Below are 23285 nucleotides of genomic sequence, written 5' to 3'. Positions count from 1 at the left end.
CCTCGGTCTGGTTTATTCACGCGACAATTCCTTAGTTTAGTATCCACATTCTACACATCATTGAGTATACATTTTTATAAACATATATTTATTCAAAAAAAGAAAGTCAGCGAGATAGAAGCCCGGCCTGTAATTTGATTCAGGTCGGGTTTGGGCTTAAAATCTTATTTCTAATACGTAGCACTTACTACACTATTTTGGTACTAATTTTAAATATGTATGTACAATGTTGATGTTTTTACCTTGGGTTCTAAAGACTCATTAGCTATTAACATTGATTTGGATTGCCCGCCATACGGTGAACTCGCCTTACGAGCCCAACCGCGGAACGGATTAATCTCGTAACACGGGGGCTCACTGTATTAGCTAATTAACATAGGTTTGGATTGCCCACTATACAGCGAATTTGCGTTACGATTCCAACCGCGGAACGGGTTAGTGTCGTAAACAGGGAACTCACTGTATTACAAATACAGGATGCAGGATATGCTCTCGAGGAATTGGGATTTTAATACTTCTGTTCTAAAAAGGAGCACTCCTCACACTGTCACTTTATTAGTACACAACAACCTTCGATAGCAATGAATTTATTAATTTTTTGTGAAAGGAGTGACAAAACTGTATTAAAGGGCCTGTACAACTTTTTGAAGACTTTAAACCTTGTTAAAATGTGAATTTCTCACCCTTAACACTGCCAAAGTGTTATTTTCCCTCGGTGATGAATTTCGACGCATTCCTTGCTTATTCTGCATGCTCAGCACTCAAGCAGAAAAAATATAACTTGTGAGGGGGATTATGACAATAGCAGGTTCTTGTACCCCTTCAACACCGCCTTTACATCGCCCTTATTCCGCCAGTGCAGAGTAAATTCATACCCACTTTATTCGAGGAGTCATTCATGGTTTTACTTTTGTTTCAACCCTTTCAGCACCAAAGTAGCAATGTTGCACCAAGCAACTTTTACACTATTCCATTGTCTCTATTTTAAAGCTATAACCTTTATAAATTTGCTCTGGCACCTAAAAGGGGAGGCGACATTTCGCACCAAGTTGGCCAAATAAAGAGCAATGTTTCATTTATTAGTAATTTTTTGTCTTTTTTATTTTCCAAAAGACATAAATATCTGAAACAAATACTAATCACTATATTGACAATTTTATTTCAGGAGGAGAATTGAATGATCTGTTTAACTAAGCGGAACGTATCATCGTAGGTTTGATCCATTTTAGCAGCATTTTGAGGACAAAAAAATTACCAAAAAGTCAAATATGACTTATGCCAAAATTCTAGAAGGGTGTCTGTTGGAATGCACAAGAATATGTAGATAAACAGTTGACAGCAATGGATTTCTAGTGGAATAAAGCTTTATCTTCAATTTTGACTCACATTTCCTTCACAAGTTAAGTTGTGTATTTTGAAAAGTTAGTTTAAAAAGATACTGTTATCATGCTGTTATCTTTAACAGTGGCATTAATACACCAACTGCAGCTATCAAGATGGCTGACATCAAGTGTTGATTTCATACACCAGGAGAACTTGGCACCTACCCTCAACCAACAGCAAAAAAATAAAATTAAAAAAATGCTGTGCTTGGTTGGCCAGCAAACTCACCAGAACTGAAGATAAAAGAAAACAGATGCATTGCACAAAAAGAAGTTGCGAGAAACCAGACCCAGATTAGCTGAAGACTCACAGCTTATCACTCACAGCAGACCGGACAAGCAACAGATATGGGTATGACTGTACTACACTGAAGCTCATAAAACATGAGGGTTGCTAGTTTAATCTCCAGTTCCCCAGTGACACTAATGAAGTATCCTTGAGCAAGACAGCGAAGACCTATTTGCAAATAATTACGTGTCATAAATGTAAGAACGATCGGTTAAAATTCCTTCCACATCATCATGTTTCTTCGTCCCAATTGGTTGGCAATACTTTCAAAGTGTACGGAGTAAGATCATCTATGTCTATGACATAGACGTATGTGTGTTTAACTATTCATATCAGTGGTCCCCAACCTTTTGATCACCGCGGCCCGGTCAACGGCTTAGATTTAGACTGCGGACCGGGGGGGTGCTGGCCGCTCTAAAAACCACATCATCCTTCTTACTACGCCTCAGATTTATAGTGATTTATATTGCGGACCGGCGGGGGGGGGCTGCTTTAAAAACCACATCACAAACGTATGGATGGGGCTTTCTGTCGCTGTTTAATCACGTGAGGAGTGGGGAAGGGAGTGGAGCGAGCTTGCTGTGCACTTTACGGTGGATCCGGAAAGAAGAGCATTGCTGAGAACTTTCACTTTTCTGGGATGTGACAGAGCCAATTTTGACAGAGCCATTTTCACCGACAGCACATTTATTCTTTGCGGCAATACCCGCCATGAATCATTCCTGCCCCCTGCGTGAGCCGTTGAATGTTCCCGAAGTTGATCGGCTGTGGTGACTCGAAACGCGGAAAAAATAAATAAAAAATAACTTCACGCGAAAGGCGAAATTTCACTTCTCGTGACCGCGCGCGGCCTTTTGCGTCTCTCTATTCGCGCCCATCGCGTCACCCGACGTGCATTTGCACCCAGTCACACGAACTCCATTGACTACAATACAACAAAGCTTTTTCGCCTCCTTTGCGTTCGGTGCACGCGTACCATTAAACTAAACCATCTCCAAAACATTATTTCGGGTGCAGCCCACGCGGCCCGGTACCAGTTGATCCACGGACCGGGACCGGGGGTTGGGGACCACTGATTCATATGACACACTTTGAATTGTGTTGAGTTTACGAATTGAAAACTCAAGGTACAGTATTTTGAATATAACTCTAGTTTGCACCACTATAACCTCATGAGACTTGACATCAATTCTTTGCATGAATCTCTCCTTTTGATTTGTGGATCTGATCTTTGCATACATGGGTCTGAGCCTTTGGATTTGAAGTTGAATATGCAAACGGAGATGACGTCACGCCAAGCTACCAGCACAGTCAGTCGATCTCCAAGTTCTGCAAATTCAGATTTTTCCAACTTTGACATTTGCTGGGCCCTGTCCTTCACTCCTTGATTCCCCCCACCACACACACACACGCACACGCACGCACACACACACACACGCGCACACACACACACGCACACGGACACACACACACACACACACACACCATTAACTTGGATTGGCTTTCTCCATCATGGCAGGTCTCTGGGAAGGTTGGAAGGCCTGGTTGCTTTATGAATGCTTCTTCAAAGGCTCAGAAAATAAAACCCTAGCTCTAAAATTGCTGTAGGAAAAAGAACTCAATACACCTTACTGATTCCGGGTGGGATACGATTTTGCGAAATGCTAAAAAAAAAAAAAAAAAACTATAAAGGGAGCTGAGAACATACCTAGTACAATTTAAATTATTGAATAGAATTTCTTGGACACCCCACAAATTGTATAGAGTTCAAATTTTACAGTCACCATTGCGTTGTTGTGGAAGTGTGAGCTAGAAAAGGGGATATTTGTTCACATGCTCTGGAGCTGTCCTGTGATTTAGGATTTCAGAGGTGAAATCCATCAGTTCATCAGGCAGGTCACAAAGCAGGATGTACCCTTTCCAAAAAGGTTGTTTAGATTAGGTGGAAGAGCTTTCATTTAAACTCATAGACAATGGGACTGTGTTTTTTTTTTAAACATTGGGCCCCTATCTCGCCAGTTTGAATGGAGCAATGTAAATGGTTGAGACCAGACATTCACTTTATATTCTTCACTGAGTGATTCATAGTGTTACTTTTTTATAACTGTTGTTATGCCCTCAGGTGAAATCATCCATCAAAGTACAGTTTATTAACAGTTAAAATGTTAATAAATTAAAATGTTAACAGTTAAACGGTTAAAATGATACAAGTGAGACATCTATGACAAATAGTTTGTGAACGGTAAAAAGAGTAGATGGTGCCAAGTGCACATATGGACACCCCTATGTTTGAACATGGTGTTCATTATGGACAATCCGTGACGAGCACAAAAGTCCAATAACAACGCACCGCTCAGGTTCAGATTGGGGAGGGCGTTCCTCCCAATCACGCCCCTCCAGGGCTCACTGTCATTGCCCACATGAGCATTGAAGTCCCCCAGCAGAACGAGGGAGTCCCTGGAGGGAGTGCTCTCCAGCACACCCTCCAAGGACTCCAAAAAGGGTGGGGACTCTGAACTGCTGTTTGGTGCATAGGCACAGACAACAGTCAGGACCCATCCCCCCACCTGAAGGCGGAGGGAGGGTACCCTCTCGTCCACTAGGGTAAACCCCAATGTACAGGTGCTGAGCTGGGGGGGCAACAAGTGTGTGGAGGTGAGTCCGACTATATCTAGTCGGAACTTCACTGCCTCACACACCAGCTCAGGCTCCTTCCCCGCCAGAGAGGTGACATTCCATGTCCCAAGAGCTAGCTTTTGTAGCCGGGGATCGGTCCCTGCCTTTGGCCGCCGCCCAGCTCTGTTTGCACCCGACCCCTATAGCCCCTCACACAGGTGGTGAGCCCGTGTGAGGGGGGACCCACATCATCCCTTCGGGCTGAGCCCGGCCGGGCCCCATGGGTGCAGGCCCGGCCACCAGGCGCTCGCCAACGAGCCCCACCTCTTGGCCTGGCTCCAGAGGGGGGCCCCGGTGACCCGCGTCCAGGTGAGGGAAACTTAAATCCATTTATCTTTTTCTTCATATGGGGTCTGTGAGCCGTGTTTAATCTGGAACCTCACCTAGGACCTGTTTGCCATGGGTGACCCTACCAGGGGCCTGAAGCCCCTGACAAGTTAGCTCCTAGCATCACTGGAACATGCAAACCCCTGCACCACGTTAAGGTGACGGCTCACGGAGGGGTGCTCACAGCCCCTCAGAGGTAAATGTTTACAAGACACACGTGCTAGACAGCGGCCACACGCCATATTTTAAACCATGCCCAAATGTCTGTGAATACACAGCCAAGCACTCCGTCACTCACAAAATGTAAGTACACAACCGATCAAGCAACAAAAGCAATCTCAGAACGACTGAGAACGACTTTTTCACAATCCCAAATTTTCCGTACAAAGAAAAGTCTGCCAATGAATTATACGAAGAAGACTCAGTTCTTCTGATAGAACCTGAAATCGACAAAGAATTACATCTATAAATTAAAACACGTCTCCTGCAGTATCACAGGTAAGATCTGAACGCTTTAAAAAGTTCTCAAGTTGGACTGGGCTGCGCAGAGCAGTCGCCAAACTCGGTCATGTGGCAACATCTTTCAAGAAAAGACAAAGAAAAACAAAGCATGGAAGACTCAAAAAATGCACAGACATGAAAGAACGCACCCAAGCGGAACATATCATCGTAGGTTTGATCCAGGAAGAAACATATGCCCAGTCAAGAAGATCAAAGAGGGAAAATGGGCATATTCCAAAGGTGACATACTCAAAAGACTCAATCCATTTGTAGACAAAGATAGACTTATGTCTCCTCCCATCAGCTCACGGATTGTGAAAAACACCCTTTAATCATCCCTTCCAGCAGCCACGCTGCTACCCTGCTTGTAAGACACTTCCATGAATGCTCAGCCCATCGAGGACAGCACATCACAAAAATGGCTAACCATGGTGCCGGTTTCTAGATCGTTGGAGGACAGCTGCTCTCTGGTTCTTATTGTGATATAATGTAATTATATCAAGCGGTGTGTGACCTTTGGGTTAAGTCATCCGTCAAAGTACAGTTTATTAACAGTTAAAATATTAATAAGTTCATAAGTGTTCTTCATACACTAGAAAATAATTTAAAAGTCACAGTTAAAATGAGAGGAAAAAAAAAAGCATTGTGAATGGTAGAGGAGTAGAGGAGCAGAGTGAGTGCTCTTACATTACAGACAATCTTTGACGTCTCTGTTTCGTTGAAAGAAAAAAAAAACAAGGAATGAATGTACTTGTAACTACGTGGAATGGTTTTGTGGACTGGAAAACGTTCGAACTTCAAGAAGGCATTGTCTTTGTAAGTATTTTTGTATAAGCATTACATGTAGGGAAGTTATTTTTTGAGTGTTCAGAGGTTGTTGGCTCATTGACTGTTTCCTATCTGATTTTGTTTTGTTATTCCTCTTGGGTGATATATTTGCAAAATGACTACTACGAATTCATTCTTTTCTTTCTGGTTATTTCTTATGTGGCTCTGCTTATTTTGTGTATTTTATATTGTATATCAGTATTATTGGTATTTATATTGTATATTATTAAACATTATGAAATCCAAGAAAGTTAAGATCATAAAAAAAAAAAAAAAAAATCACCGGAACATTCATATTTACACTATATAAATGTAGTAATCATATACTTCAACTCAGAAAGGGTGTGCTATAACCACTGAAAACACACACCGGGCATGCAGTCATTATGGGTGGGGTCAATTGGGCTTGGCTCAATCAAACATTTTATATCATTTTGATGCTACAAGTTAAGTTAGGAAAACAGAATAAAGTTTTTGGCATGCTTCCTTTAAAGTAGTGAGTGAGTGAGTGAGTGAGTGAGTGAGTGAGTGAGTGAGTGAGTGAGTGAGGGAGTGTGTGAGTGAGTGAGTGAGGGAGTGAGGGAGTGAGTGAGAGTGAGAGGGAGAGAGATCAAAAAGCACATCACAGTTACATTAGGAAGAAACAAACCGTGTTCAGTTACACAGAACACTAAACCCACACCTACACACAACAACCAGTGTAGAGGTAAAATGGTTAAAGAGTGTTTTTTTTTTATTTTATTTTATTTATTTATTTTTTGAGCAACAGTAATGCCACTTATGGCTTATTACTATAGGCTTATGCTTTATTTTGGAAGCATCTTATGATGTTGGTGTAACAACTTGCTCTAGTTGGACCGTGAGCATGGTCAGATATTTGGATGGCACGACGGCCGGTGAAAGAAAGCCCCTGCAGCTGCTCTGCTGCATGAAATTGCAGAGAAAAGCACGACGGGGAAATTTATGCTCCTGCCTCTTTGCGTTCACGCTGTTTGAGCGCAAGCTGAGCGGAAACTGATCACATCTGATCAGAGTCATGTTCGGGACAAGGCCATGGTGCATGACACTGTGTGAGCGAGTGTGCGCGTGTGTTTAGTGGCCCATTCACAGAGCCATGAGCTAATTTTATCCAGACGTGGTTGCGGCTCATTTTTGAATGTCTAACCGGGTTATAATCAGATTACACAGCAGCTTTTTAGTTTTAAATATTGTTCTCTCACTTCATGTCACATTTGTGCAAAAAATGTCTCTTTTTTCACGAAAGATAAAATCTCATTACTCATAACTCATTAACACATTACTTCAGTATATACTGTATGGTTTTTGTGCATTTGTGTCATTTTAAGTATTTCTTCACTCATTATGTAATTTCAAGAGAAGATCGTACTGTAATAAAGAAACTTGGACAACTGAGCAGCAATTACCCAGTCCAGGTAGAAAGGGTTATTTAGCGAATTGCCCCAAACTACTGACTTCTCAAATTGATGGCAACATATTAAGGAATTTATGCACACCAGAACAGACCACACAGAGGAAGAAAGAAGAGATGTTGTGCCTGTGGTTCTCACTGGTGTTGAAGTAAGAACAATAATGCTAACAATAATAATAACAATAATAAATATGATTGAGAATAATTTGTGGAGCACTAAAATAAAAATGTTTGGTCAAAACCCAAAGCAAGAAACACTTACCAACTCTAGAATGAAAGGCCATTTCGGAAATATACCTAGACCTTGTTGGAATTTTATTTCTAAATCAACATAAACTCAAGTTAGTAATCTGACTCCAATTTGTGACCTTACCCAACTGCCACTCATCCAACAATTTGCGCGCTCGTCCTGCAATAGAAAAGTATCAGGAAGCCGGCATTTTCACCCACGAGTGGATTTATTCCTAACACGCAGATCTAATACAAGCACCTGGGTCTCGGGTCCCTCTCAATACAGACCTGTACGCCGCTGTTGCCACCAGCAGACGTACTCTCATCGGAGTTGCCCAGCAATGAGTTATACTACACAATATGCAAATGGCACATCAACAAAGGCATCCTGGCATTATTTTATTGGCTATGTGTATACTGCAGTTAACTTTAGCTTGCTCTCATTGGTCTTTCTTCCCCTGCAGAATCGCTTGCTTACTCCTCCTGGTTGTAGTTTTCCTCAAAGTTGTTTCCCACCAGGTGCCAAGGTCATCTCGTCCCCGCGACAAGCACCGTTTGCTCTGAAACATTCCATTCTTACACTCCCTTGCACCCCATATTGTTTTGTTCACTTTACAGTCTCACACTCTCATACACAGAATGTAGCAACATCTAATGAACTACTTTAAGCTCAATCTCTTATATTCCTTTAACCTAAAGGAAAATGAAACTACTGTTCACCTCTGTGCCATGGCCTTTTGCCTTGTTTCTCCCTATCCTACCTCTCTCCCATTGTCTTCACTGCACCACAATAATTCCATATATACAGTATATAGTCATTCCATCTTAAAAGAAGCGCATTTCTTTTTTACTTTCGCTAGGTGAGTGGATGTGTCGCTGCTCGTTCATTTTGCAAAGAAAACAGGTTAGCATTTGCATCTCTTAACTCCGCACTGTTTGCTAGCTAACCTGCACTGAGTGTATAAGCAGGGAACGTTTCTGTCAATGCGTTTGATTGGATGAATAGTGTAAGTGAAACTTATCGTATCATTGGCTGGACACTTGTCACTCGCTGTCACGTTGCAAAATGGTACAGAAAACAATATTATTGGTCTCATTAATCAAATAAGATGAGGTCTAATATTAGATATTATTTAATATGTTTATATTGTGGCGAGGCGAAGAAACCACACGTTGCTGTGCTAGTGGAGATCTTTACTCTTCGCATGCCATCACAAAACTGATACAACAAAGTCCAAAACAGCAAAGACAAAGCCAACAGGTTCAAAGCATCAAAGGATCATAGCAACATGCCTACTGGGTGAGAGACATGGTCCTAGTGTCCGCCACAATATTGCATTTTGTTTTATGCGCAGCATAGCTTTTCTTCTGCGCTGAGAACATGCGAGCAGTGCGCAATTGCGCACGCGCGCAGTTTAGAGGGAACATGTCATTAAGATGCCAATATGATATAGACTTGATCCTAGTGTGAGTGCTTTCAATAATTTATTTATTGTGCATTTTAGTGCTTATTTCAAACTTTATTTGGTCAGCTATGGGTCCCAAGATTGCTAGTGATGTTAAAGGGAGAAGTAAGAAGATGATTAGTATGGAATCGAAGTTGGAGATGATCAAGAAATACGAAGCTAGCTAGGCTAGACTACCTTCGCTCGGGAATATGGCCATAATAAACTCGTCACGTCACTCAAAGGTAAATAAATCCTTCATATATATTTTTTTAAATATGTTGTTTATTGTATACATGTATATTGTATATACGCAGCACTTACTATACTATTGTGTTTGCAGGTTTTAATATGAATATACACTTTTTACACTTTTTTTACCTGGGGTTTTATATGCATTAGCTAATCGCCATTGGTTTCTATTACCCGACATATGACAATTTTGCCTTACGATCCCAACCCCGGAACAGATTAATTTCATATAGTGGACAACGGAATTTGGGAATTACTAGCCACTGAAATCAGTTTGTATGTGTGGATGACTCTGAACAGTGTCACATTCTTGTGTACACACTTGTTCAACCTCATTGTGTCATTTGTTTATTTTTAAGACCCTCTCAAAAAGATTAAGTGAAAAATTAAATTCAGTTTGACAGGCTATAGGTCATAGTGATAGTTTTAAAAAGTTTTTTCAGAACAGAGAAAGCATATTTTTTTAATCCACTGTATGGCATAACAACAGGTGTTTCTAGATTTTTAACAACTTTCAGTGCGGATGAATCTTAAATATTTTTTGATTATATTATACAAGCTTAAGGTGTAATTCACTCAGATTAATGGCAGAGCAACACAACTGGGTACTACACAAAAGTATATGCTTAGAGCTGATTGAATGATTGACAAACAGGAAGAACACACAAACAAGGGAAGTGTTCAAATATTTAATGACAAAATATAAGTACAAACAGGACTGTCACAATGTGTTTAATTAACAGTACCCAAGTAAACAAATTTGCCTCTAATGGAAGTGACTATTTTAATCGACGTATGTCCAAAGGGAGTTAATATTTTATCTAATCTACAAATTGACATTTGGGATGCACACTGTTTGTTTAGTGGCTTGCTCAACAAGTGAATGTGTTTAACAGGAAGCATTTCATTGTTTATGAAGGAAACTTTACCTGATGTTGAACAACAATTGGTCCATTCACTTATTTTGAAAACTATAATATCCCATTCTAGGGTCAAAATTTTATGACAATGAAACTTAAGAAAATTCTATAATAAAGTGTTTTACTTTTCACCTTATTCAACCTTTTCATATCAGTTTCGGGTAAAATCTAAAAAAGTTCATCATGAAATAGAAATACATGTACTCCAGCATGATGAAAGTCCATCCAAGTACCAGTCAAAGTTTGTAAACACCTTCAAATTTAATTGGTTTGAAACACATAAGACAGACACAGTAGAGGTCAACAAATTAAAGCCGTTAACTCTTGAGAAAACACAGGTATTGTCAAGATCATAAAACGTGATCCACATCTAACTGGTTACAGCAGGGGTTCTCAAACTTTTTGTTGCCAGGGACCCCTTTTCGGAAAGTAAATTTTCCAAAGAGCCCCATTATAAATGTTTGCAAGAAAGAAAAAAAAAAGCCAAACAAAAGTGCCCTTATTCGTCACCAAACATTTAAAATTTGACAACAAGTATATTTCTTACTTTTCAGCCATACTGAAGTTTACAAAATAAATATTGGAAATTGCACGCGTCCTTCTTGACAAAGTGGGTCAATTTCCCACAAACAGGTTGCCGTCAAAAATCCATCCATCCCATTTTGTAAAGCTGCTTATCCTCTCAAGGATCGCAGGATTGCTGGTGCCTATCCCAGCTGACTTCATACACTAGGAGAGGGACACCCTGAACTGGTTGCCAGCCATTTAATTGCAGGGCACAAAGAGACAAACAACCATTTACGCACCCAATTACACCTGAGGACAATTTAGTATGTCCGTTGTCAAATATAAAGTGACTAACTAATTGCACTCTTTGGGTCTATTGGACAAATTTCAAAATTATTACATTTAAAAATATATATTAAACTGGTTAAATGATTGCTTTATTAAAGAGTTGTGAATACTTTCACAAATTAATAATAAAATACAAGCAAAACATATACATATTTTTGATTAATAACCCAAATTCTTTTACGGAGCCCCTGCAGTCAGGCCATGGACCCCTGGTGGTCTGCGGACCCCACTTTGAGAACCACTGCTCTACAGTATACTAAACAAATTTACAAGGAGCATTTTTTTTTTCTGGATATGTCATGGGCCGCCTAAAGACTGAGGACTGCAAATGGGCTCGGAGCCTCGGGCTATAGTTTGGATAACATTGGCCTAGAGCAGGTGCAAACTTTTTGGAGTCAGGGAGCCCTTTTAGAAAGCTAATTTTCCAAGGAGCCACATCGTAAATGTTTGTGGTAACAAAACAAAACAATAAAAACCCTCATGTAAGCCAACCATAAGTGCCCCTTTTATTCAACAAAAGATTTGCCCCATTAGCAAGCAGCAATTGGAGACATAAAATGTATGTTTTACACATTATTGTATTATTAAAATATATTGAACTGGTCAAATTGATTGAATACTTTCACAATTTAATATATATTTTTTTATTTATTAATAACTCAAATTATTTCACAGACCACCTGCAGTCAGGCCACAGACCCCGGTTCATGAGGGCTATCCTGCATGTTTTTGATGTTTCCATCTTCCAGTGCGTCCGATTCAAACGATCAGGCTCCCATTGAGCTTGCTGATGAGCCCATCATTTGAATAAGGTGTGTTTGGAGGACAGAAACCTCAAAACCATACAGGATAGCGATGCTTGAGGACTGGGTTCAGACCTGCCTGTTGAGGCCCAAGGGCACGAGCAAGCAATTCTTGTTAGTAGTTTAGTCACGAATCAGTGAATGTATCCTTTCTGTGCTTCGTCTAAACATTATCCTCTGTGACTATGTGTCAAAGTCAGACTGCCTGCTTTTTTACAAGCTTTCAGGACAGGAAGGCAAGGAATTAAAGTGTCAGACATGACTCAACCCAACAACACACACCTCAGCTGTGTAAATGCAGAAAAAACTCTTAGTTACGGTGTGTCACAGTGACGCTCTTTAACCCCAGAGGAGTGATGTCACATGGCCTCCACCCAATGTGCGTCAGGGTGATGTCAACATTTAGAAATGTGTTTACCGAGCGTGAAAGAAACTCAAAAGTCATCCGGTTTGTCCACATTTAATAATGCTTACTGTTTACTCAGAGTTGGTCTTCGTGATTTCTCAAGGCAAGGGTTTTCTCGAACTCCAAACATGTGAATCCTGTGAGCCAAGTGAACACAAACGTTATTCATTGTTTTAGAATTTTCTTGTACGTCAAGAACCAAGGATGAAAGATATCCTAATACTGTACAGTGTATATTCATTAAAGTTTATTCCCGGTTAATATGTTTTTCACGTCAAAGAAAAATAAAGTTGTGTGTCCAGTGATCCCTCCTACTTCGCGGTCTCAGATATCGTGGTCTCAGTACTTCATGGGTTTTTCCAGGAAAAAATTAAAAATATTTAAAAATAAAAAATAATTTAAAAAATGCGAAAAAATGGGAAAAAATGAAAAAAGCAAAAAAAGTACATTATACAGTACTTTATTCATCAAATAACTAAGTAATGTTAGGTAATAACTTAATTCTTCAAGCGTTAGAGTTCGTGACGTTTGCTATCTTATTTTGAAACGAATGCTTTTAATTTGACGGGTCGCGTTGCATTTCCGTTTCCTGTTTTACATTCTCTATGAGTCATTCGGCTCGTTATGGTGACATAGTGAATGACAAGGTAAGCTCATATTTATAGTTGTAGAGGTTGCACTTTATCGTTAGTAGTTGTTGTTAGTTGTTGCTTTTTTTATTCTAATGTCCAACTGTCACCGTCATGGTACAAAATAATTCTTTAAATGGTCAAGTTTGTCTATTATACATGAGGAAAATCCCAAAACAAACTCAGGCCACAGATTATTAGAATGGTAATTAAACCAAGGAACAAACAGGTATTTTGTAGAGGTAAAATGGCCGTTTGCACCATTGCAGGATTGACCACATACAGTCAGTCTATCTCTCTCTCTTGCTCTTTCTTTCTTCCTTCCTTTCGTTTTTGTTTTCTTCCTTTCTTTCTTTCTTTCTTACTTAATGTCTCTCCTTTAAATGAAGCTTGTGTATGATACTTCTCTAAATTCAACAGTCAAAAATTGGTAAAGAGAAGCTCGTCACACTCACACCTTCAGATTGTTTTTTTTGTTTGTTTTTTTTTAATTCAACTTGGTTCCAAACAGTTCTCGATTCACATTCTTTACAATTAAAATTTAAGAGGGAGCGAAACAATTTTTTTTGACAAATCATAAAATTCTATGTTCTTCAATTTCTGTCACTTTTTACTGTTTGTGAAATTTGCTTTTGAGTTACTTATTTACTTGAATGACTTTTTAACCAGCAATTATATTAATGTTATCACGAAAGCTTAACTTTTGAAAACCTTTAGAAATTTGAAAATAATGAAGAATGAGACTGATCTCTGATGGATGGTCAACACCTTATTTAGAGAAAAAAAAGATATGCATTGATAAACACAAAGTTGCATCACTTCGTCTCATTGACCATCATTATGATGAAAGAGCATAAAATCTCATTTTATATTTAAAAATAAAATTATATGTGTCAATAACGCATCTATTATCGCCTGGTTTCGCTATAACATCTCATATATATATATATATATATATATATATATATATATATATATATATATATATATAGGTTGGTGGAAAATCCATGTGTCTTCAATATGGAAAAAAGTGTCACTAATTTTGGGTCAAGGGTCACTCATTTTCCTCATCTTATACTCACAAGGGTCACAGGCTTGCTGGAGCCTGTCCCAGCTGGCTTTGGGCAGTAGGCGGGGGACACCCTGAACTGGTGGCCAATTGCAGGTGTTGTGATACCAATGGGATTCTTTCTCGTAACACAGACAATTTAAAAAAATGTCTACTTGTATTTATATTCTGTATTCTGATTTTAAGTTAATCGCATGATTGAACTTTTTTTCATCAGTTGATTTTTTACATTATAACAGACAAGTCAGTAAATGTCATTTTCAACCCGACATTTTCCCATTCATGTAAGCAAAGCTTACATCTTTTAATTTGAAGGTAACAAGTGTCTCTCGTCGACAGCCCTTTACTATAATGCCTAACATTAAAGTGAGGGGTGGCTTGATTCAGTTTATTCATGTGGAGCCTGGCTCAATTGCAGTAATATTCTGGCAGCTTTGTCCACAATCATGTCGCTTTCCTTGAGCAGAAGCCATTTGTCTCCTTTACAAATGTCTCACTCGCTCACACGCAACCCCCAGTTCTCAATACAGGGACCATACTTGCAACTAAGGGTTAGTTTCTGTTTTGAGATTTAAAAAAAAAAAAAAAAATTAAAATCAGCATATTAACATAAAATAACAGACTGAAGGTCTGAAGGTGAAGAAGGTGAAGTGACGCCAATATCAATGCTATATTTTATTTCATTGTATTTTCATGGAAAACAGCTTCTCAATGATTTAAAACCATCTAAAATGATTGAAAAAAGAAAAATGCTCATTTTTTTTTATATGCGTTTCACAATTGGAAATTGAATGAAGGCAAGGTACATGAACCATATTTTCATCGAAAACAGCTTTTATTTTGTATTTTAAACCAACAGCAAAGATTAAAAAAAAAGCCTCGCTTTTTGTTTTTTGATTTGTGTTTCAGAATCGGAAATAGAATGACCGCAAGATACATGGACCAAAATCCAACACTGAAACTGGATTTTGTGCTGTTTTTAAAATCTCCCTAAAAATTGGAGGCAAACTGGAAGCAGTGTTTTAACCCCTCCCTAGCGACAGTGCTAATACTGTATAAACAGTTTGAGTGAGAGGGTGCCCCTCGAACCCTAAAAAAAAATTAATAAGAGAAATGGTTGATTTAAATCTCTCACATGCTGAGGTTTCCACCAATTTATTCGATGTGCAGAGAGGATGTTCTGCAATGAGTGTGACGCGATTTTTGCACAAATTCCCAGAAGGGATATTAGGGAAGGGATATTTTTGTTTAAGAAATAAAAATAGAATGAACGTAAAGTACATGGACCACTCAACCTCTGAACTCATTTTTTTTTTTTTTTGCATGGGGTTTGAACCGAGTTCAACTGTGTTTCCTAGGCCCTTCTTTTCATCCCCCACTGCCTTTACGCCCCCTTTTATCACAGAGGCATTTTTCTGCTGTTTCTGTGGAAGTAGCCAATTATTGGCAGAGAGTTCAGACAGTGTTATAGATCTGATAAACGCTCCCAGGCAGAATTTTGATTTTGGCTGTTTTTATTTATATACATCATGATTTGTTTGCTAACCTCTACTTACGAGCAATCCTTGTCTCTGTGCTCCAGGCTGAATACTGGGACTCCAAAGTGAAGAGAATGAAATGTGATGCTGAGCGCTTTCTATTTGGGTCAGAGGATGAACAGATTCATCAGCATCCGATTTACATCAGTGTCTGAAAAGGGGGAAACATGTGATAGAAGAAGAGATGTTATGTATAATGTGTGAACAATGCTTTCCTTTTTATCGCTACTATTTAGTGGTATTAAGTAGCTTGACAAAAAATTATCTATATTGCAAAAACAGTCATTATACTGTAACTTGCATATGACTAAGTAAATATATGTATTTATTACCATATACAGTTAACAGTCATGTATTATATTCATCAGTACAGGAGCGTGACCACAGAGGCGTGGAGCTGCCAATGTAAAAATTTTTAAAGAGCAAACTCATCGAAACGTATTTGCAAGTACAGTAAACCCCGAGTTAGGGCGTCCGTGGCTTACATTTTTTTCATGTTACGAAGTGGAATACTAAGTTTTTTCATCCCTTCTTTGCAGCATTTTTCCTGCTTTACGGCATCAACAACACTTGCAAAATTCAAACTTGGTGGTCAATGTGCGTACATATGACTGTGAGTCGTACCACGCTCATACATCACTGCATACATCACTAAAATGCTGGTCTGCTATTGGTCAGTGTCACAGCATCACAAAGATGTGGGTCTGCTATTGGTCAGCGTCACGGAATGCCTAAGATGCTGGTCTGCTTATGGTCGGTGTCATGGTGTCACTAAGATGCTGATATGCTAAAGACTTGATCTCATGTGAGTGCTTACAATATCATATTTATTGTGGATTTTAGTGCTTCATTCAAACTTTGGTTGGTTCATCATGGGTCCCAAGAATGCTCGTGATGTTAAAGGGAGAAGTCAGAAGATGATTAGTAAGGAAACAAAGCTGAAGATAGGCTAGGCTAGGCTACCCTCGGGGATTATGGTCGTAAGAAGCTCAAGTCAACGTCATTCCATGGGACATAAAATGTAATTTTTCCGTTATATAATTTTTAATTAAATTTTTATTTATGATGTTACTTAATTGTATACAGTATGCATTACATACAGTATTTTCCGGACTATAAGCCACACCAGTATATAAACCGCAGCAGCAAAAATTGACCAAAAAACATATTTTGCCACGGATAAATCGCACTGGACTTTTTTTTTTTTTTAATTGTCTACCAACTGCAACATTCTCTCTTTTTAACAACATTCTGTCTCCCAGTGTTTCATTGATAGATTAATTTAGTGAACATTGCACACACTGCACATAAATAATATATACAATCATAATATTATACATACAACCATATATACTGTATACTGTATGTCAAACACAAACTTTGATACAAAATTTTTATGCTGTCCTCACTCCGAAGCATTGGATTTTTCACCAGCTAGACGGCTGGATAACGACGTTTCAAACGACCAGACTGTCTTTCCTTTTGGTCTGCTTTATTTGAACAATGGCCATTGACCATTACCCTCTTTAGGTCGCCGTAAAACTAGCAAAATAAAACACGTAATGAGCTAATGATACATAGCACCTCTCGAGCAAACAAACAAGTTGTACAACCAAAATATACTCTTATTTCCAATGTCTTTAACGATAAACAAAACAGATGAACAGTGTCAGCATTTTGACAATTTGTGTACTGACGAACAATTCTTGTCCAAGGCGAAACAAAATAAGATCAGCAATCCTCGAACATTAACCTGTCGTCTGACTACATTGGAGAACTGACGTTTACTGAGAAAAACAATATTTCGAAGTAACCAGAAGAGGGTGCTCTAAGTCTATGTACAAATCTAAAACATCAAAGGTGGTACTGCACTTCTGAAGGGCAGCATAATCTTATTCAATTTGGACATTATATATATATATATATATATATATATATATATATATATATATATATATATATATATATATATATATATATATTTTTTTTTTTTTTTTTTTTTTTTTTTTTTTTTTTTTTAACTGTTTTTGAGCACAGCCATTGATTCACACTTTTGCAGTTCTATGTCATAGTTGCTCCATAAACTGACTCCTTGAGTAGATACACACAATTGCTTGACCGGTGGGAAAAAAAAAAAACAGCGGATAAACCACGCTGGGCTATAAACCACAGGGCTCAAATCATGAGGAAAAAGTCGTGGCATATAGTCCGAAAAAAATACGGCATATATTATATATAAGTAGCACTTATGCTATTTTGTTACACTTTTGATTTGTATATTCGATTTTGATGTTTTTACCTGGGGTTGTTATCCGCATCAGCTAATTTCCATAGGTTTCTATTGTGCACCATACGACGATTTTGCCTTATGATCCCAACCCCAGAACGGATTAATTTTGTATGGCAGGTTCCACTGTATGTTCAAATATATGTAATCACGTTCGAATAAGTTTGCAACATCTCTCTCAGTATAAACAATATGGAATATTTTTTATCAGACAGAAAAGTATCAGCCTAAATGAAATTGCTAAAAATATTATTTCATCATCTCAATTAAACATCATTTGGTATTGTAGATTTTTGATATACAGTATTTCATTCTACCTTGCAGTTTTTCACTCTGTGGAAAAAAAAGACATTCTTTTCAGGGGCGAGTGAGCATAAATGCTTGGAGCATCACGTCTACCTGATGTTGTCTCATTCGAGCTTGCAGTTACGGCACAATAACCTTGATGCTACAACACCGGGATGGTGGAGATTGGGGAGGGCAGGCAACTCAACATATTATGTTTTGACTGGACCAGTTCACCTGGATCAGATTCATCCCTTCAAAGCTCAGTTCACCTGAGGGGAGATCACAGAGAAGGTGAAGTCTACCATTTAAACTACAGTTCAACTGAAAAAAACTCCAGAGTGGGATATCTCACTTGAGGCTCTGGAAATCCATCCATTTTCTGTAGCCCGCTCGCAGGCCCGCTGGTGCCTATCCCAGCTGTCTATGGCCAGTAGGCGGGGGACACCATGAACTGGTTGCCAGCCAATTGCAGGGCATACAGACACAAGGGTCTGACTTTATGTGGTTGTCATGTTTACCTACCTGCTTGTATTTTGTTCACGAGTACCCACTTGCATGTCTTTGTAGTTCTTCCTGTCCTGTTTTTCCTTTGTCCTGGTTTCATTTACCCTTTTTCTTAAATAATTACCATGCAATTGGGGCCACAATCCCCATATCTATGCCGCCATTTGACAGAAAGATGTATTTAAAAAAAAGACTCAGACATATTGATTTTCAGGATCACTGATTATCAACCACTGTGCAAGAGAACAATAATGTGCTGCCAGAAAGGATCTCAAGTCACTTTGCCAGAATATTTTTTGTGTATGAATAAGAGTGATAGTTGTTCAACCAGTGACGTGTAGTTTCAGGCAGAACAATAAACCACATTCACTCAATGCCAGAAAGTACATGAGGGAAGCACCTCCTACCCCTCTGCCCATCATTAAAGATCATCCTGAAAAATGTTTTTAATTCTAAAACTTTTGACTCAGCATGGCACTAACAGCGTCAATTTCTGTTTTATGGTGTTTACTCTTTTTATGCTATTTAGTTATTGTAGTAACAGTCTTTGTTTTTGTATGATTACATTTTGCTCCATGTACAGCACTTTCTATTTCACAGTTATTGTTGTTAAAATACTCTATGAATAAAGTTGAATTGAGAATCGCTATCTGCTAGAATATCTTTGACTGTGTCCAACTAAACACCCAAATTCCTGAGTGAAAACTGAGTGAAATTTCTGTGAAAACTGAGAGATCATCATTTATTTCAGAGTTTGTATTTTTATTTATTTTTTTTTTTTAATTTGGGCATATGTTGAAGATATTTAGGAAATATTATGCTTTGGCACGCTTAGGTTTGTTCAACCCAAGTTTAGATCTTATTTTTTTCTGCTTGGCTCTCGATGGAAATGATCACTTTTTAATTTGCTCCTCTCCCACCCTTATTTTCCTGCTTTGCTGATTTTGTTCTGAGCTGTCTTCTGTCTCTATTATCATTTTAGCAACCTTTTTCAAACAATGGAATTGCTCAGCTGGGCTATCAACTGAAATGACAGAATTTTTGTCGATGTGAAGTACAGGGACAGGGATGCCTTCTTGCCTTTCTGGGACATTTGCCACTGGATACACCATGTATTCCTTGAACAAGTGGGCTCAGTCTTGTCCACAGAGGACATCTATATTATTGGAATCTGGGATAACAGGCATCCTCCTTTTTAAAGTTGGTGGGTAACCCTAACCCTTACAGTAGGGACTTTGCATCATTCAAATTGCTATAACTCTCAATTTTTGAGGCTGATACATGTATTGTACATGTATATCATGTTGCTGGGAATTACATGTAGAACTAGGACTATGAATGATGAAAAATTAGTTGTAGATCACTTCAGTGCAGGACTATTACCAAATATGTAAAATTTAGACAAGGTGGGACAATGTGTGTGGAGTTACTGCAGCTTTTATTGTTCCAATTTTGTGACTTTCAATGCCAGATAGGCCACACCCACTGTCAAAATATTGTACTGATTTGTGGGGGGCATAAGGCATGGCCACTGGCTTTTCAGAAAACATTTAAGGGATATCACTTCAAGGGGCTCAGCAGAGTACATAAAAACGTTAAGGATTTGCTATATTTTTTGCTGCCACTAGGTGGCGCTCGTACTATGATAAAAAATAGGCTTGTAGGTGTGTTTCACATTGGACTCCCATCCCATATATGAAGTTTTGCAAACATCAGATCATCTAGGTCCAATTACAGCAACTTTTACCGTTTTGCTGAGAAATCGGACTTTGAGCTGGCATACAGGCCACGCCTTTGATTGAAAAATCATAAAAGTTGAGAACCTTCATTCTCCACTGTGTCATAGCTTTTCTGACCATTTTTTAGTTCATGTAGTCAAACAGACATTGCACAGTACATGAGAGTGTAAAAAATGAGATATTTGTCCGCCACTAGGTGGCGCTGTAAATGATTTGGATGTTTATCACATAGCTGTATTAGGGCATGAATTTTAAACTCCCTGCAAGTGTTTGACATGATTTGAAGCTGAAACAGCTGAGTTATTAAGGTTTTTGTCACTCTTGGCGAAGGAAATATTCAAAACAATTTGAAGCTCCGCCCACATCTTACAAGTCATGGGATCTTCACAATTTTTGGGAGATTTGTGCCGCTATATCTGCTAATAGTCCATGCCAACGTAGAAGTTAATCGGGTGAACCGTTTAAGAGAAAAAGGCACTAGATTTAGAGCGGCTAATGTCTAAGAATGGGGCAAAATTGCACATAAAAAAAATCATAAAAATTATTCTGTACATCTTAGCACATCAGTCCTATTGACTTTTTTGTAGGTCTTACAATCCTACATATGCCTACAAACTTTTATAGTGTTAGGTCAAACCAAACAGGAATGACTCCAATCTTTCGACTAATGACATTTTTTGCAGCCACTAGGTGGCGCTAGCTTTAAACTGGAATATATGTTTGTCGATGTCTTCAGGAATAGATTTTCATCCAATGTGGGAAATTGTGAGAAGATCAGATCATCTGGGTCAAATTACAGCAGCTTTTACTGGTCCGTTAAATTTTCGGAATGAAAATGGATGTAAAGGCCACGCCCATTATCGAAATTTTGTAAAAATTGGTGGAGGTCAGCAGGACTGTCTAGAGGCTTGTCACACTTAATTTCAGCGATATTACTTCAAAGGGCTCAGCTAAACACGTAAAAATGTTACAAAAATGCTATATTTTTGGCTGCCACTAGGTGGCGCTCGCACTATAGCAAAAAATACGTTGATAGGTGTATTCCGCATTGGAAATCCATCAAATATGTAATGTTTAGAAAAGATAAGACCATCTGGGACCAAACACAGCAACTTTGTTCGTTTTGGCGAGACATCAGACTGACATTTTTGTTTGCCACTAGATGGCCTCACAAGCAATTGAAGATTTGTTTAAACACTTGTGTTAAGGGCTTGAGTCTCCATGTGTCTGTGAAGTTTCAGATTTTTCTAAGCTTGTAAAGCTGAGTTATAAAGGTTTGTTTCACATGTGGCAAAGTAATCATCAAAGGCATAATATGAAGCCCCGCCCCCAACATATTTGTTAGTAGATCGTCACAAAAATTTGAACAATTGTGCCTCACAGTCAGATAAAACATCACAGCAAATTTGAAGTCGATCGGGTCAAGCGTTTGGGAGAAAAAAGGAGCAGTTCGGGACCTGCAAATGAGCAAAAACGGGCCAAAAGTGCACATTCAAAAATTCATAACTCTCTTTCTGTACATCTGAGCATATGGCTCGCGCTGACTTTTTTGTAGGGCTCGAGGTCCTACATAAGGCTACGAATTTTTGTAGCTGTAGGTCAAACGAGCCGGGAGTGAGAGGCTATTTTCCACTCATAAGGCCATTTTGGGGCCAATTACAGCCACTTTTTTCGTTTTGGCGAGTCATCTGACTTTGAAGTGGCGTGCAGACCACGCCCATTATCGAAAAGTCATAAAATTTTAAAATCCCATTATTCCATGTCTTAATGATATTCTGACCAATTTTCACTTGTTTTACTCAAACAGACTGAGCACAATACATGAAAGTGTAAAAAATGACATTTTAATCAACCACTAGGCGGCGCTAGTAGGTATTTAAAAAAACTTTTTTTAAAGGTGTTAAAGACATAAGTTTCCATGTGTCTATGAAGTTTTAGATTTTTTTAAGCTAGTACATCAAAGTTATTAAGGTTTTTGTCCCTCTTGGCGAAGGAAAAATTGAACACATAATTTGAAGCCACGCCCCTATCATATATGTCAGCGGATCTGCACCAAATTTTGCCCACTTGTGCCCCTATGTGTGAAAATGAACCACAGCAAATTTGAAGGCGATTGAGTAAAGCGTTTAGGAGAAACAAGGAGCAGTTTGGGACCTGCAAACGTGCAAAAATGGGCCAAAAATGCACATTCAAAAATTCATAACTCTTTTTCTGTACATCTGAGCACATGGCTCGCGCTGACTTTTTTGTAGGTCTCTAGGTCCTACATATGCCTAAAAATTTTCGTAGCTCTAGGTCAAACGGGCCGGGACCAGGTGCACTTTTTCGACCTTAGGTGGCGCTGCAGAGCCATTTTTTTTGCATTGTTTTGGGAAACACAAAAATATCAAATTTTTCACCGGGCCCGACAAATGTGCAAATTTTGGTGACTTTTCGTGCATGTTTAGGCCCTCAAAAATGGAAAAGCGCTGCACAGTAAATAATAATAATAACTAGAGCTGCAAGCAGCTATAAAGGGCCCTCGCAGACCTGTGCACGTTGGGGTATGAACAGTTCGGGGTATGAACAAGGAATATGAATGATGAAAAATTTGTTGTAGATCACTTCAGTGCAGGACTATTACCAAATATGTAAAATTTTGACAAAGTGGGACAATGTGTGTGGAGTTACTGCAGCTTTTATTGTTCCAATTTTGTGACTTTCAATGCCATATAGGCCACACCCACTGTTGAAACATTGTACTGATTTGTGGGGGGCATAAGGCATGGCCACTGGCTTTTCAGAAAACATTTAGGGGTTTCACTTCAAGGGGCTCTGCAGAGTACATAAAAACATTAAGGATTTGCTATATTTTTTGCTGCCACTAGGTGGCGCTCGTACTATGATA

The 23285-nt window shown here is 38.8% G+C and overlaps 1 long non-coding RNA gene across 1 annotated transcript; it reads left to right on the top strand.

Annotated features, from left to right (window-relative positions):
- The first annotated feature begins 15628 nt into the window (after window positions 1-15628).
- Window positions 15629-19308, top strand: LOC148411280 (uncharacterized). The gene is made up of 2 exons (XR_015867964.1): window positions 15629-16385; window positions 18192-19308. It is a non-coding gene; the product is annotated as an uncharacterized LOC148411280 (long non-coding RNA).
- The last annotated feature ends 3977 nt before the right edge of the window (window positions 19309-23285 follow it).

Source organism: Hippichthys cyanospilos, chromosome 15, assembly GCF_059441005.1.
Source record: "Hippichthys cyanospilos isolate Australia breed blue-spotted pipefish chromosome 15, RoL_Hcya_1.0, whole genome shotgun sequence".
NCBI lineage: Eukaryota > Metazoa > Chordata > Actinopteri > Syngnathiformes > Syngnathidae > Hippichthys > Hippichthys cyanospilos.
The sequence above is the reverse complement of the archived record's forward strand: the minus strand, read 5'-3'. Positions and strand labels throughout refer to the sequence as shown.